This window comes from Tachyglossus aculeatus, chromosome 1 (genome assembly GCF_015852505.1).
Source record: "Tachyglossus aculeatus isolate mTacAcu1 chromosome 1, mTacAcu1.pri, whole genome shotgun sequence".
Taxonomy (NCBI): domain Eukaryota; kingdom Metazoa; phylum Chordata; class Mammalia; order Monotremata; family Tachyglossidae; genus Tachyglossus; species Tachyglossus aculeatus.
In genome coordinates, this window is record NC_052066.1 from 80,431,984 (window position 1) to 80,444,862 (window position 12,879).

Here is a 12,879-nt window from a genome sequence, read left to right on the forward strand (position 1 = left end):
TCTCCTGGTTATCTTCTTATCCCTCTGTCCTGTCAGTCTCAGTCTCTTTCACGGGCTCCTCCTCTGCCTCCCAACCTCTAACTCTGGGCAGCCCTCAAAGCTCAGTTCTGGGTCCACTTCTATTCTCTATCTACACCCAGTCCCTTGGAGAAGTCATTTGTTCCATTGGCTTTAACTACCACCTCTATACAGATGATTCCCAAATTTACATCTCCATCCCTGATCTCCCTCCCTGTCTACAGTCTCACTTTTCCTCCTGTCTTCAAGATATCTCTATTGGATTTCCAGCCGACACATCAAACTTAATATGCCCAAAACAGAACTCCTTATCTCCCAACACAGAGTCCTCCCCATTATTTTTACATCATTGTAGACAGCACCACCATCTTTCCTGTCTCACAAAAATGCATCCTTGACATTAACCTCACTCATCTCTCATTTAACCCACATATCACTACACTGCATATCATATATCACAGCCACTACACTATGGTTCCATAGTGTAGTGGTTATCATGTCTGCTTTACACACAGAAGGTCCTGGGTTTGAGTCCCAGTGGAACCAGAAATTGATTCATTATTTTGAAACAGAGTGGCTCAGTGAAAAGAGCACCGGCTTGGGAATCAGAAGTCTGGGGTTCAAATCCCAGCTCTGACAATTGTCAGCTGTGTGACTTTGGGCAAGTCACTGAACTTTTCTGTGCCTCAGTTACCTCATCTGTAAAATGGAGATTAAGACTGTGAGCCCCAAGTGGGACAACATGATCACCTTGTATATTCCCCAGTGCTCAGAACAGTGCTTTGCACATAGTAAGTGCTTAACAAATGCCACCATAATTACTAGAGAAGCAGTGTGGCTCAGTGGAAAGTGCCTGGGTTTGGGATTAAGAGGTCATGGGTTCTAATCTTGGCCCCGTCACTTGTCAGCTGTGTGACTTTGGGCAAGTTACTTCATTTCTCTGTGCCTCAGTTCCCTCATCTGTAAAACAGAGATGAAGACTGTGAGCCCACATGGGACAACCTTGATTACTTTGTACCCCCCCCCCCCCTCCAGCTCTTAGGACAGTGCTTGGTACATAGTAAGCGCTTAACAAATACCAGAATTATTATTATTAAATCCAATCTATCACTAAATCCTGTTTGTTCAACCTTCACAAGATCCCTAAAATCTGCCCTTTACTCTCCATCCAAACTTCTACTACAGTAATCCAAGCGCTTATCCTATCATGCCTTGACTACTGTATCAGCTTCCTTCCTGACTATCCTGCCTCCTGTGTCTCCCTACCCCAATCCACAATTCACTCTGCTACCCAAATCATTTTTCTACACAAGCACCCTACCCGGGTTTCCCCACACCACAAGAACCTCCAGTGGTTGTCCAACCACCTTTGCAGCAAAAAGAAACTCCTTACAATTGACTTTAAAGCACTCAATCCTTGCCAATCCTACTGCACTTTGCTGCTCTCCTTCTACAACCCAGTCTGTTCACTTGGATTCTCTAATGCCAACTTACTCACTGTACCTATTATCTATCACATCACTGATCTCTCACTCATGTCCAGCCTCTGGCCTGGAACATCATCTCTCCTCATATCCAACAGAAAATCATTTCATTCATTCATTCAACCATATTTAATTGAGCACTTACTTTGTGCAGAGCACGATAACAAGCCCTTGAAAAGTAAAATTCAGCAATAAAGAGATACAATCCCTGCCTACAATGGGTTTACAGTCTAGAAGCTACTCTTCCCACCTTCAGAGCCCTATTGAAGGCACATCTACAAGAGGCTTTCCCTGATTAAACCCTCATTTCCTCTTTTCCAACTCCCTTCTGCATCAGCATGATTTGCTCCCTTTATTCCCTTCTCCCTCAACCCCATGTCACTAATGCACATATATGTAACATTTATTCATATTGACTGTCTCTCCCTCTAGACTGCAAACTCACTGTGCACAGGGAATGTGTCTACCAACTCTGTTATATGCTCCCAAACACCTAGAACAATGCTCTGCACAGAGAAAGCACAAAAAAAATACAATTGATTGATAATTCACCAATATACAAGGTTTGAAATAATTTGATACTATTTGATACAACATAATAAAATTAGCTCAAGGAATGGCAAAAGTAGTACATTTTTATGATCAATAGTAAATTTTATTTCAACATCATAACTAATACAATTCCATAACATTTTATTGGATGCTTTTGGTAACTTGGCTATGAAACCCAAAATAGTTGCAGAATGGCACTAAAGTGTTCAATTTGTTAACATGGAGCATTTATCACTCTACAGTACTCAGCATCAATATGATATACTAAAGACATTCCCGTTTCTGAAATAGAATGAGAAACTGCAGTATATTCAGTAGGCTGCATGTTAGATATTATTCTCATAGCTAAGTTGGGAAAATTTTCTCTGCAAATAGTTATGTTGGTACTGTCTCCATGGGATCATTTTCTGTTATTTCTTGATAGTGGGTGAAATATTACTTTGTGTAAATTTGAAAGAACAAATTTAATATGAAATAATGCCAAAACAGTTTATCATACTTGAAAGTGACATGTCATGCCAACCTAATTGAAACTGACTTGTATCTTAAGCCAGAAAGTTCATATTGAAGTAATGCTGTGCTAGTTTACCAAAATGGATGAAAGCATTATCCAAATCGATTTGTAATTATCTATAAAAATAATTTGTATTTCAAAATCCTCAGGATTCTAACCATAACATAAACAGCGTAACCAACTGCTTTTTTTGACAGCTCTGATATCTAATTCACAGGAAACAGAAGTCTACAACTTTCCTGCTAAGCATTAAGATTCTGTCAAAATTAAGGGCATGTAAGGGACACAATAATGAGGATTTTAATGATAGATGAAAAAACAAAGAACCCTTCTTTCCCTGTGTCAATTAAAGACAACTCTATACTACATTACATGAAGTGCAGAGTTGACCATTTCTGGTGAACTTAGTGTTTAGAGAAAGCCAAGCTAGATCCACTAACATTCCTAAATCTCAAACTATTAGATCTTACTCAATGAAAACATGCATCATTTAGCCAGTACTTGTTCAGAATGAATATCTACACCTTCCCAATTCACTGGATAGCAAACACTCCTAAACTCACTGTGGGAAGGGAATGTGACTGTTTACTGTTGTATTGTACTCTACCAAGTGCTTAGCACATGATCTGCACACAGTAAGTGCTCAAAAGATAAGACTGAATGAATGAATGCATTTTTTTCTTGCTGAGAATTTCCCCAGACACCTCGAGTATAATTTCCACCCTCCAAATTGTCATTATATAAATGACATTTCATAAAACAAAATAAAGCTGAGGTGAGTCCAATGAGATCCTATATATATGAAGGCGGACATTGTAACATCACACCTACAAGGTGCTACTACTTAGAAGTGAAACAGATCCTAACATAGGACCAAAAAACAAATTAAAAAAAATAATATCCTTTCCCTGTGCACCTCTAGCCTCTCATTTCCTACTCCTCTGATACCTTCTTATCCTGTGCCTCCTTCATCTTTGGAGTTTCAATATACCAAAATTTTTCCAGTACTATACTCCATACCCCAGGATCATTGCCTGAAGAAACCTCTGCAGAACATCAAGCAATCCATTTGTGGTAAAAAGCATGAAGTTTTATTTTCTTCTAATGTAACTAATCCTCTTATACTAATAAAATGAAATCTTAAATTCTACGTACTTTGGTTTACAGATGAGTCATAAGGAGTTCAGAAACCATGATTGTGGTATTAGGGGACAGTCCTCCCCTAGTTACCTCATCTGTAAAATGGGGATTGAGATTGTGAGCCTAACGTGGGACAATTTGATCACCTTGTATTTACTCCAGTGCTTAGAACAGTGCTTGGCACATAGTAAGTGCTTAACAAATACCATCATCATCAACACTCACTCCCTTCCCGTTAGGATATAAGAACACGATGAATTAAATGTTTCAGACTCTGTCCTATCAAACTGAGTGACTTTTCCAATTCCCTGGAGTTTTTGAGCAGAAAGTATCTGAATAGCAGGATGAGGGGATTCAGCCCCAGATGACTGGGACTGCAGCTTCAAATTTTCCTCTCTTCCCCTTCTTCCCACCTCCTCTGCACAAATCACACCATTTGCTTATTTATCATAGAGGTTGGGGAGGCAAATGGTTAGTACAGTGCTCTGCACACAGTAAGCACTCAATAAATACGATTGATTGATTTAAACCTTTGGGGAGGTTTCAGATGGGGCCAGCTGTTGGGCTGATCTGAACTGAGGTGCAGCAATTATTTCCCCTTCTGGGAATATGGGGCTACATTATAAGTTTCCTGTAGTTTCCGACTATTCAGATCACTATCATGACCAGAAAAACAGTGCCAAGGATTACAAAGACTCATGGACTTTTCCTCACCTTTGAATGATTGTTTTAACATATTCCAAGCCCTTCTAAAATCTGACCTAATCCAATTAATCTTCCCCTGTTAATTCTTAACTCCCCAAGTCATATGAAAGCATCATCCATCTCTAACAATTATTTATTTGTACTCATCATTAGCACTAGTATAGTTATATTTACTTCAACTATCAATCGATGACATTGATTGAGCACTTACCATGTGCTGAACACCATACTAAGCATTTGGGAGGGTAAAACAAATTTGCTAGACATGTTTCCTGCTCAAATGAGCTTTCAGTCTCTAGACTCTGGGGGGGGTGATAGACATTTAATCAATTATTCCTTCTGGTTACATGTTAACATTTTCAGGTTTATCTTACCCAGTAGAGGGTAAACTCCTTGTGGACAGGTAATGTGTCACTTCCTTCCATGGGGTGCTCAATAAATATTCTTATTATGAAGACTCCCAAACTAGGAAAGCATCCATCCTGAACCAAACCTCCCCAGTAAAACTTGCAGTTGAAAGCAGTTTCCCACAGCTGTTTTAATATATTCCAGAACCCTATCACCTTTCTCAATAACACCAGTAATGTATCAGATTCATAGCAGTTTATTGTACAGCAATAATCCATGTTTTGTTGAACTTGTATCTATTTTATAATCCCTACTTTTATTTTGTATTATTTTTGCCTATATATAAATCTTACTCTGGCCCTCTTCGAACCTCATTGTTGGTTTTGTCACAAAATAATGTTCTCAATCAGTCACATGGACTGTTCTGTGAATAAGCCTAAATAAACTTTTTATAGTCATGAGCTTAAGTTTATTTCTGTGGAAATCCAACATTCCTACAAAAAAATGCAACTGTTTCAAAGGAAAGCACATCAATATTTAAAAGGGGATAATCATTTGCTTGAAACCAATTTTTAGCTTTTGGAGAGTATAATGGGCATGTTATTTTATTGAGAATCCTGAATGGTTCATCAATTAACTCTGAAGAAAATACATTATTCACAATAGTAGATAAATATTTAAACAGCTAATTAGGCCTTCTGCTAGTCCTAGAGCTTTAAAATGATCATCAGTAGGTTACATGACTGGCAAAAGAATAAAATTAAAAGGAATACTGTGAAAGAGATAATCATAACATTCCCTTTTGAAATCAAGCCATAGAAGTTCACAAAATAGCTCTGCTTTGAAATAATTTTAAAATTTGTGTTAGAAGCATTATCTAACAAAGCAGAATCAATTAATCAGTGGTATTTACTGAGCATTTCCTGTATGCAGTGCCCTGTCCTAAATGCTTGGGCTATTACAGTACAAATGGGAGACATGATCCCTCCCCTCTAGGAGTTCACAAGATAGCTGGAGAAATATACATTAAAATAAATTACAGGTAGTGGAGGCAAATATGTAGATATGTACATAAGTGTGGGGGTGTCGTGAGGAGTATCAAAGTGCTTAAAAGGCATATGGATAAAGGTGATGGAAGGGAACGTAGGGTCAGGAGGCACAATTAGTCAGGGAATGCTGGATGAGTTATAATTTCAGCAGAGTTTAGAAGATGGGGAGAGTGATGGTCTGTCAGAAGTGAAGGGTGAGGAGATCCAGGCAGGAAGGAGAATATAATAATGATAATAATTCTGGTATTTTTTAAGTGCTTACTGTGTGCCAGATGGACACAAACAAATCAGGTTGGACATGGTCCCTGTCCCATGTGGGGCTCACGGTCTCAATCTCCATTTTACAGATGAGGAAACTGAGGCACAGAGAAGTGAAGTGACTTGGCCAAAGTCACACAGCATACAAGAGGTAGAACCATAATTGGAACCCAATATTTTCTGACTCCTAGGCCTGTCTTTATCCACTACGCAAGGAGTTGACAATGAGTGACACAAGATTGAAATAGCAGTAAATAGGCTACAATGGGGTGGACATACAATGAACCTGAGAAAAGGGGAAAAGAAAAGTCGTGACAACATGGTAGGAATTTATCTTGTACCTCTGAAATATAGGGGGGTGGGCATATTTCCAGTATCTTTTGGACAAAATAAAAAGAGTTCCACAAACCTGTGACCAACCCACAAGGAAATAATGATTACAGGAGGCTAACAAAACACTCTGAAGCCTGAAAGACAAATCAAGAAAATGAAAAAAGTGGAAATGAAATTGAATCATTAAAGTATAAAGAAATGCTGTGCTTGTGCAAGGATCTGATAAAGTGGTGGTCCTGAAATATAAAGGACTGCACAAATGAAACAATTATAATATGCAAAAGAAGGAATCCATCCTTATTAAAGAGGGGGGCATTATCCAGAAAAAAAATTGACCATGACCTGCTACTTAGTACAAAGGCCTGCACATATGGAAAACAATATCATTGATTGATGAATTGATTATAAAACAACTATGCAGTTTTAGCTAAGACGTTTGTAGGCCCTAACTAGAGTAGGAAAAGAAAAAGCTTAAAATATTTTCACAAAGTGTATGAATTTAAAACAATATGTCCTGGTGCCAAGGGGGCTAGGGAACTTTATGAATTGACAGAAGCATTGCGGAATTACTAGCCATGGCTATTGAGAATCCAGGGTAGACAGGGGAAAAAAGCTGCTGAACTCTGAAAGGGCAAAAAGTGGATCATCCTTTGAAAAAGGAAAAGAAAGTATTATGACTTCAGTGATGACAAAATGTTCAGTCAAATCCAATACCTCGAAAGACCTTAAAACCAATCATAAAAAAATGAATCTACAACTGTTTATAAAAGCACAAGCAGAGGATATGAGTAATGTGGCCTTGTGAAGAGCAAGAAAACCAAATTGCTTTGTGATAGAGCAGGGCCGTAGAGAAAGGAAGAAGCAATGTGTTTTTTAGACTTTAATAAGCCTTTGTTTTCCATCCTATATGACACCTCCATTGGTGAGATAGGAAAACATGGCCTTGACCTTAGAACCATTACTCAGCTGACTCAGGGGAAGCACCCAAAGGGGATTATTAACTGCCCAGGTTAACCTGGAGAGACAGGACAAATGCTGCCTTGAGGGATAGATATTGGGTGAGAATCTGTTTATTATTCTTATCAGAAACCTGAAGAGGGAATCGCGAGTTGCTCATCCATCTCTCGAAAAAGTACAAACTCAAGTTGGGAATTAAATTCAGTGACCTTTAAACTCCCTTGTAGAAGGAGCATGGCTTAGTGGAAAGGGCATTGGCTTGAGAGTCAGAGGATGTGGGTTCTAATCCCAGCTCTGCCACTTGTCTGCTATGTGACCTTGGGCAAGCCACAACTTCTCTGTGCCTCAGTTACCTCATCTGTAAAATGAGGATTAGTTTGTGAGCACTTACTGTTTACTGAGCACTACACTAAATTCTTGGGAGAGTGCAGTACAACAGTGTAGCCTAATGAAAGGACCTGGGTTCTAATCCTTGTCCTACCACTTATTGGTAGGGGTACAACCTGATTACTTCGTATCTACCCCAGCACTTAGAACAGTGCCTGGCACATAGTAAGCACTTAACAAATACCATTATTTTTCTTCCCTTCTGCATCATGCATGCAGTTGGATGTGGGTCATCTGAACATTGGTATTCCCCCAGTCCTCAACTCCACAGAGCTTGTGTACATATCTAGAAATAAAGTATTTATATTAATGTCTGTTTCACCCTCCATTCATTCATTGTCTTATTTATTGATCACTTAAGTGTGCAAAGCACAGGACCACGTGCATGAGAGAGTACAATATCACAACAGACACATTCCTGCCCACAGCAAGCTCACAAGCTAGAGGGTGACACAGACTGTAAAATAAATAAACAGGTAAATGAATTACAGATATATACATATGTGCTGTGGGGATGGAAGGGAGGTTGCAGTATATGGGAAGACTCAGTCCAATCCTTTCTTTAGTTATTTTCCCCCCTTCATACTCTTAGCTGGAATTCTTTATTATATGTATTTATATACATAGATAGATATAGATATATAAATCTCATATAACTTGTTGAGGATAAAAACTAATCATTTGTTAGGATATACCGAGAAGTGTTTGTACATTCACAATCAACTCTTTTGTTTTCATTTATGAAAGTATTTAGAGTTCAGAACTCATAAGAAGCAGCATGGTCTAGTGGATAGAGGACGGCCCTGGGAGTCAGAAGGACATGTGTTCTAATCCTGGCTCTACCACTCATTTGCTGTGTGACCTTGGACAAGTCACTTCATTTCTCTGGGCCTCAGTTACCTCATCTGTAAAATGGGGATTAAGTGGGTGAGTTCCATGTGGGGCAGGGACTGTGTCCAAGCAGCTTGATTTATACCTATGCCAGCACATAGAACAATGCCTGGCACAGAGTAAGTGCTAAACAAATATAATTAAAAAAAAAACAACAAAAACAACAACACAACCTCACCTACAATTGTGGTGTGCATTGTGAGTTTGGATTAAGGATGATGCAGAAGATGTTATAAAGAAAAATAGAAGCTACCATTAAAATCATGTCAATTTGATTATCTCTGAGGAGATTCAAGACATCAGAGGGTGATAGTCATAACCCATGGTTCATCTGCAGTTTTCTGGAGCTCTTACTGGTACAGAGTGATACACTAGGCACATGGGAGAGTCCATTAGAGTAAATAGAGTCGATCCCTGCCCTCAAAGAATTTACAACCTAGTCAGGAAGACAAAAACTAAAATAAATTACAGGTAGTAGGAAGCAATCAAGTACAAAGATAAGTGGAATGGGGTTATCAATCAATGGCATTTATTGAGTGCTTAATGTGCAAAGCACTGTATGTAGCGACTGGGAGAGTATTACTGTGTGCAGAGCACTGTATGAAGCAACTGAGAGAGGTATTCATTCAATCATATTAATTGTTTACTGTGTGCAGAGCACTGTACTAAGCCCTTGGGAAGTACAAGTTGGCAACATATAGAGACAGTCCCTACCCAACAGCGGGCTCACAGTCTAGAAGGGGGAGACAGACAACAAAATAAAACATATTAACAAAATAAAATAAATAGAAGAGTAAATATGTACAAGTAAAATAGAGTAGTAAATCTGTACAAACATTCATTCATTCATTCAACTGTAACTTATTGAGTGCTTACTGTGTGCAGAGCACTGTACTAAGCACTTGGGAAGTACAAGTTGGCAACAAATAGAGATGGTCCCTATCCAACAGCGGGGTCACAGTCTAGAAACATACATACAGGTGCGGTGGGGAGGGGAAGGAGGTAGGGCAGGGGTGATGGTGGGGGGGGAGAGGAAGGAGGGGGTTCAGTCAGGGAAGGCCTCCTGGAGGAGGTGAGCTCTCAGTAGGGCTCTGAAGGGAGGAAGAGAGCTAGCTTGGCAGATGTGTGGAGGGAGGGCATTCCAGGCCAGGGGGAGGACGTGGGCCGGGGGTCGATGGCAGGGCAGGCAAGAAGAAGGCACAGTGAGGAGGTTAGCAGCAGCAGAGCAGAGGATGCGGGCTGGGCTGTAGAAGGAGAGAAGGGAGGTGAGGTAGGAGGGGGTGAGGTGATGGAGAGACTTGAAGCCGAGGGTGAGGAGTTTTTGCCTGATGTGTAGGTTGATCGGTAGCCACTGGAGATTTTTGAGGAGGGGAGTAACATGCCCAGAGCATTTCTGGACAAAGACAATCCGGGCAGCAGCATGAAGTATAGATTGAAGTGGGGAGAGACAGGAGGATGGGAGATCAGAGAGGAGGCTATTACTAGAGAAGCAGCATGGCTCAGTGGAAAGAGCCCAGGCTTTGGAGTCGGAGGTCATGGGTTCAAATCCATACTCCGCCAAATGTCAGCTGTGAGACTTTGGGCAAGTCATTTCACTTCTCTGTGCCTACTTTACCTCATCTGTAAAATGGGGATGAAGACTGTGAGCCCCATGTGGGACAACTTGATTACCTTGTATCCCCCAACGCTTAGAACAGTGTTCTACACATAGTAAACTTTTAATAAATGCCATCACTATTATTATTATTACTGTGTACAGAGCACTGTATGAAGTGACTGGGAGAGTACAACAGAGTTGGAAGACATGTTCCCTTCCCACAATGAGCTTACAGTCTAGAGTGTTGTGAGAATTTAAGTGTTTAGGTGTAGAGCAACATCTGACATTAAATTTGAAGATGGGGAAGTTGATATGAAGGAGGAGGATCAGCAATGAATTCAGGTGCATAAATCAACAAATACAGAAATGCTATTGGTGGGTGCTACAGCTACAGAAGCAGTGTGGCTCAGTGGAAAGAGCACAGGCCTTGGAGTCAGAAGTCATGGGTTCAAATCCCTGCTCTGCCAATTGTCAGCTGTGACTGCATCAGCCTCCACTCTGATCTCCCATCCTCGTGTCTCTCCCCACTTCAATCCATACTTCATGCTGCTGCCCGGATTGTCTTTGTCCAGAAACGCTCTGGGCATGTTACTCACCTCCTCAAAAATCTCCAGTGGCTACCAATCAATCTGCGCATCAGGCAGAAACTCCTCACCCTCAACTTCAAGGCTGTCCATCACCTCGCCCCCTCCTACCTCTCCTCCCTTCTCTCCTTCTACAGCCCAGCCCACACCCTCCACTCCTCTGCCGCTAATCTCCTCACTGTGCCTAGTTCTCGCCTGTCCTGCCGTCAACCCCCGGCCCACGTCCTCCCCCTGGCCTGGAATGCCCTCCCTCCGCACATCCGCCAAGCTAGCTCTCTTCCTCCCTTCAACGCCCTACTGAGAGCTCACCTCCTCCAGGAGGCCTTCCCAGACTGAGCCCCCTCCTTCCTCTCCCCCTTGCCTCCCTCTCCATCCCCTTCACCTTACCTCCTTCCCTTCCCTCCCTTCCCCACAGCACCTGTATATATGTATATGTTTGTACATATTTATTATTCTATTGATTTATTCATTTATTTTACTTGTACATATCTATTCTATTTATTTTATTTTGTTAATATGTTTGGTTTTGTTCTCTGTCTCCCCCTTCTAGACTGTGAACCCACTGTTGGGTAGGGACTGTCTCTATATGTTGCCAACTTGTACTTCCCAAGCACTTAGTACAGTGCTCTGCACACAGTAAGCACTCAATAAATACGATTGATTGATTGACTGATTGACTTTGGGTAAATCACTTCTCTTCTTTGTGCCTATTACCTTATCTGTAAAATGGGGATTAAGAATGTGAAGCCCCCATGGGACAACCTGATTACTTTGTAACCTCCCCAGCTCTTAGAACACTGCTTTGCACATAGTAAGTGTTTAATAAATGCTATTATTATTATTACTATTATTATTATTATGTGTATATAGTTGGTGCAAAAATGCTGAAGTGGTAGTTGAGGAGGTATTACCTAGGTAAGGGATGGGAGAGGGGGAAATAACCATATCTTTAGATGATGTGGAAATGCTGAACTGGCAGTTAACTACTTCATTTAAACATTTAGTCCCATATTACACTAAAACCAATTTTAATATACCTATTACAACTAGACAAAAAGAAAAGCTAACTAAATATTATACAGTTGCTTAAAATTAGGTTGCTATCATCATTATTGATCTTTGGCTCCATTTTAGGGCCAGACAAAAACAGGATTAAACCTCTCATAATCACCTAATGGTTACTGTAAATTTCTTGATAAAATTTAATTGCACTAGGAAATCACTACAGCAAATTAATATTTATGCTATTAAAATGAGGAGGCATGGTTATCTTGGGTTAAAAATGTAGTGCCAGTAAATTTAGCTTATGCAATATATTTTGCTCAAAGTAAAATGATAAATTAAGATGCATCTTTATGTAACACTATGATTGTATCATTTCAAGTAAATTAAATAAAATTCCTAGGAGAGAGACCAAGGCATTCCTAGGTTAACACTAGGAAAATTGATTTGCTAGAATTAAACACACATACTCAAAAACCTTTTTTTTTGTTAATGTTACACTTGTAATTTATCTATAAGATGGCAGAAAATATCTAACTCAATCACACTAACTCCCAGGCACATTATTCATGTAATTAAAATATCTACTATATATAAATAGAAGTTAAAAAACCAGTAATCATAAATGTTTCCATGGGAAGTTGTAGAAAATAACAGTTTTCCTTCTAGGACCTGAGTGGAAAGAGCACTAAACAAGTTTTTGCACAGTGTTCAGAAAGCTTTTTGTCCCCCCAAGAACAACCAACAAAATAAAACCTTAAAACACTTTGTGTTCAGAAAGGCATATGATTTATACTCCCCACCACATGACATCATTACATCACTCTGTTCTTTACAACTGAATTGGTAAACACGCTCCCTGACCACAATGAAGGGGAAGGTGGAGTGAATATTAAATAGCCAAAGATCACAGATCCAAGTGCAAAGATGATTCAGAAGGGAAAGGGATGCAGAGAAAAGAGGGCTTAAACATAAAAGGTGTCTTGGAGGAGATATTACCTTATTAAAGCTTTGAAAGAGGGGCCAGTGCTGGCCTGGCATTTGTGGAGGGCAAGTGAGT

General features: G+C 40.0%; 1 protein-coding gene and 1 non-coding gene across 2 annotated transcripts in view; one reads left to right on the forward strand and one right to left on the reverse strand.

Moving 5' to 3' along the window:
• The window catches only part of LOC119926909 (glypican-5-like), a 931,977-nt gene that overhangs the window by 486,782 nt on the left and 432,316 nt on the right, over nt 1-12,879 (reverse strand). The window lies entirely within an intron of this gene.
• Nucleotides 492-564, forward strand: TRNAV-UAC. Its single transcript has one exon. It is a non-coding gene; the product is annotated as a tRNA-Val (tRNA).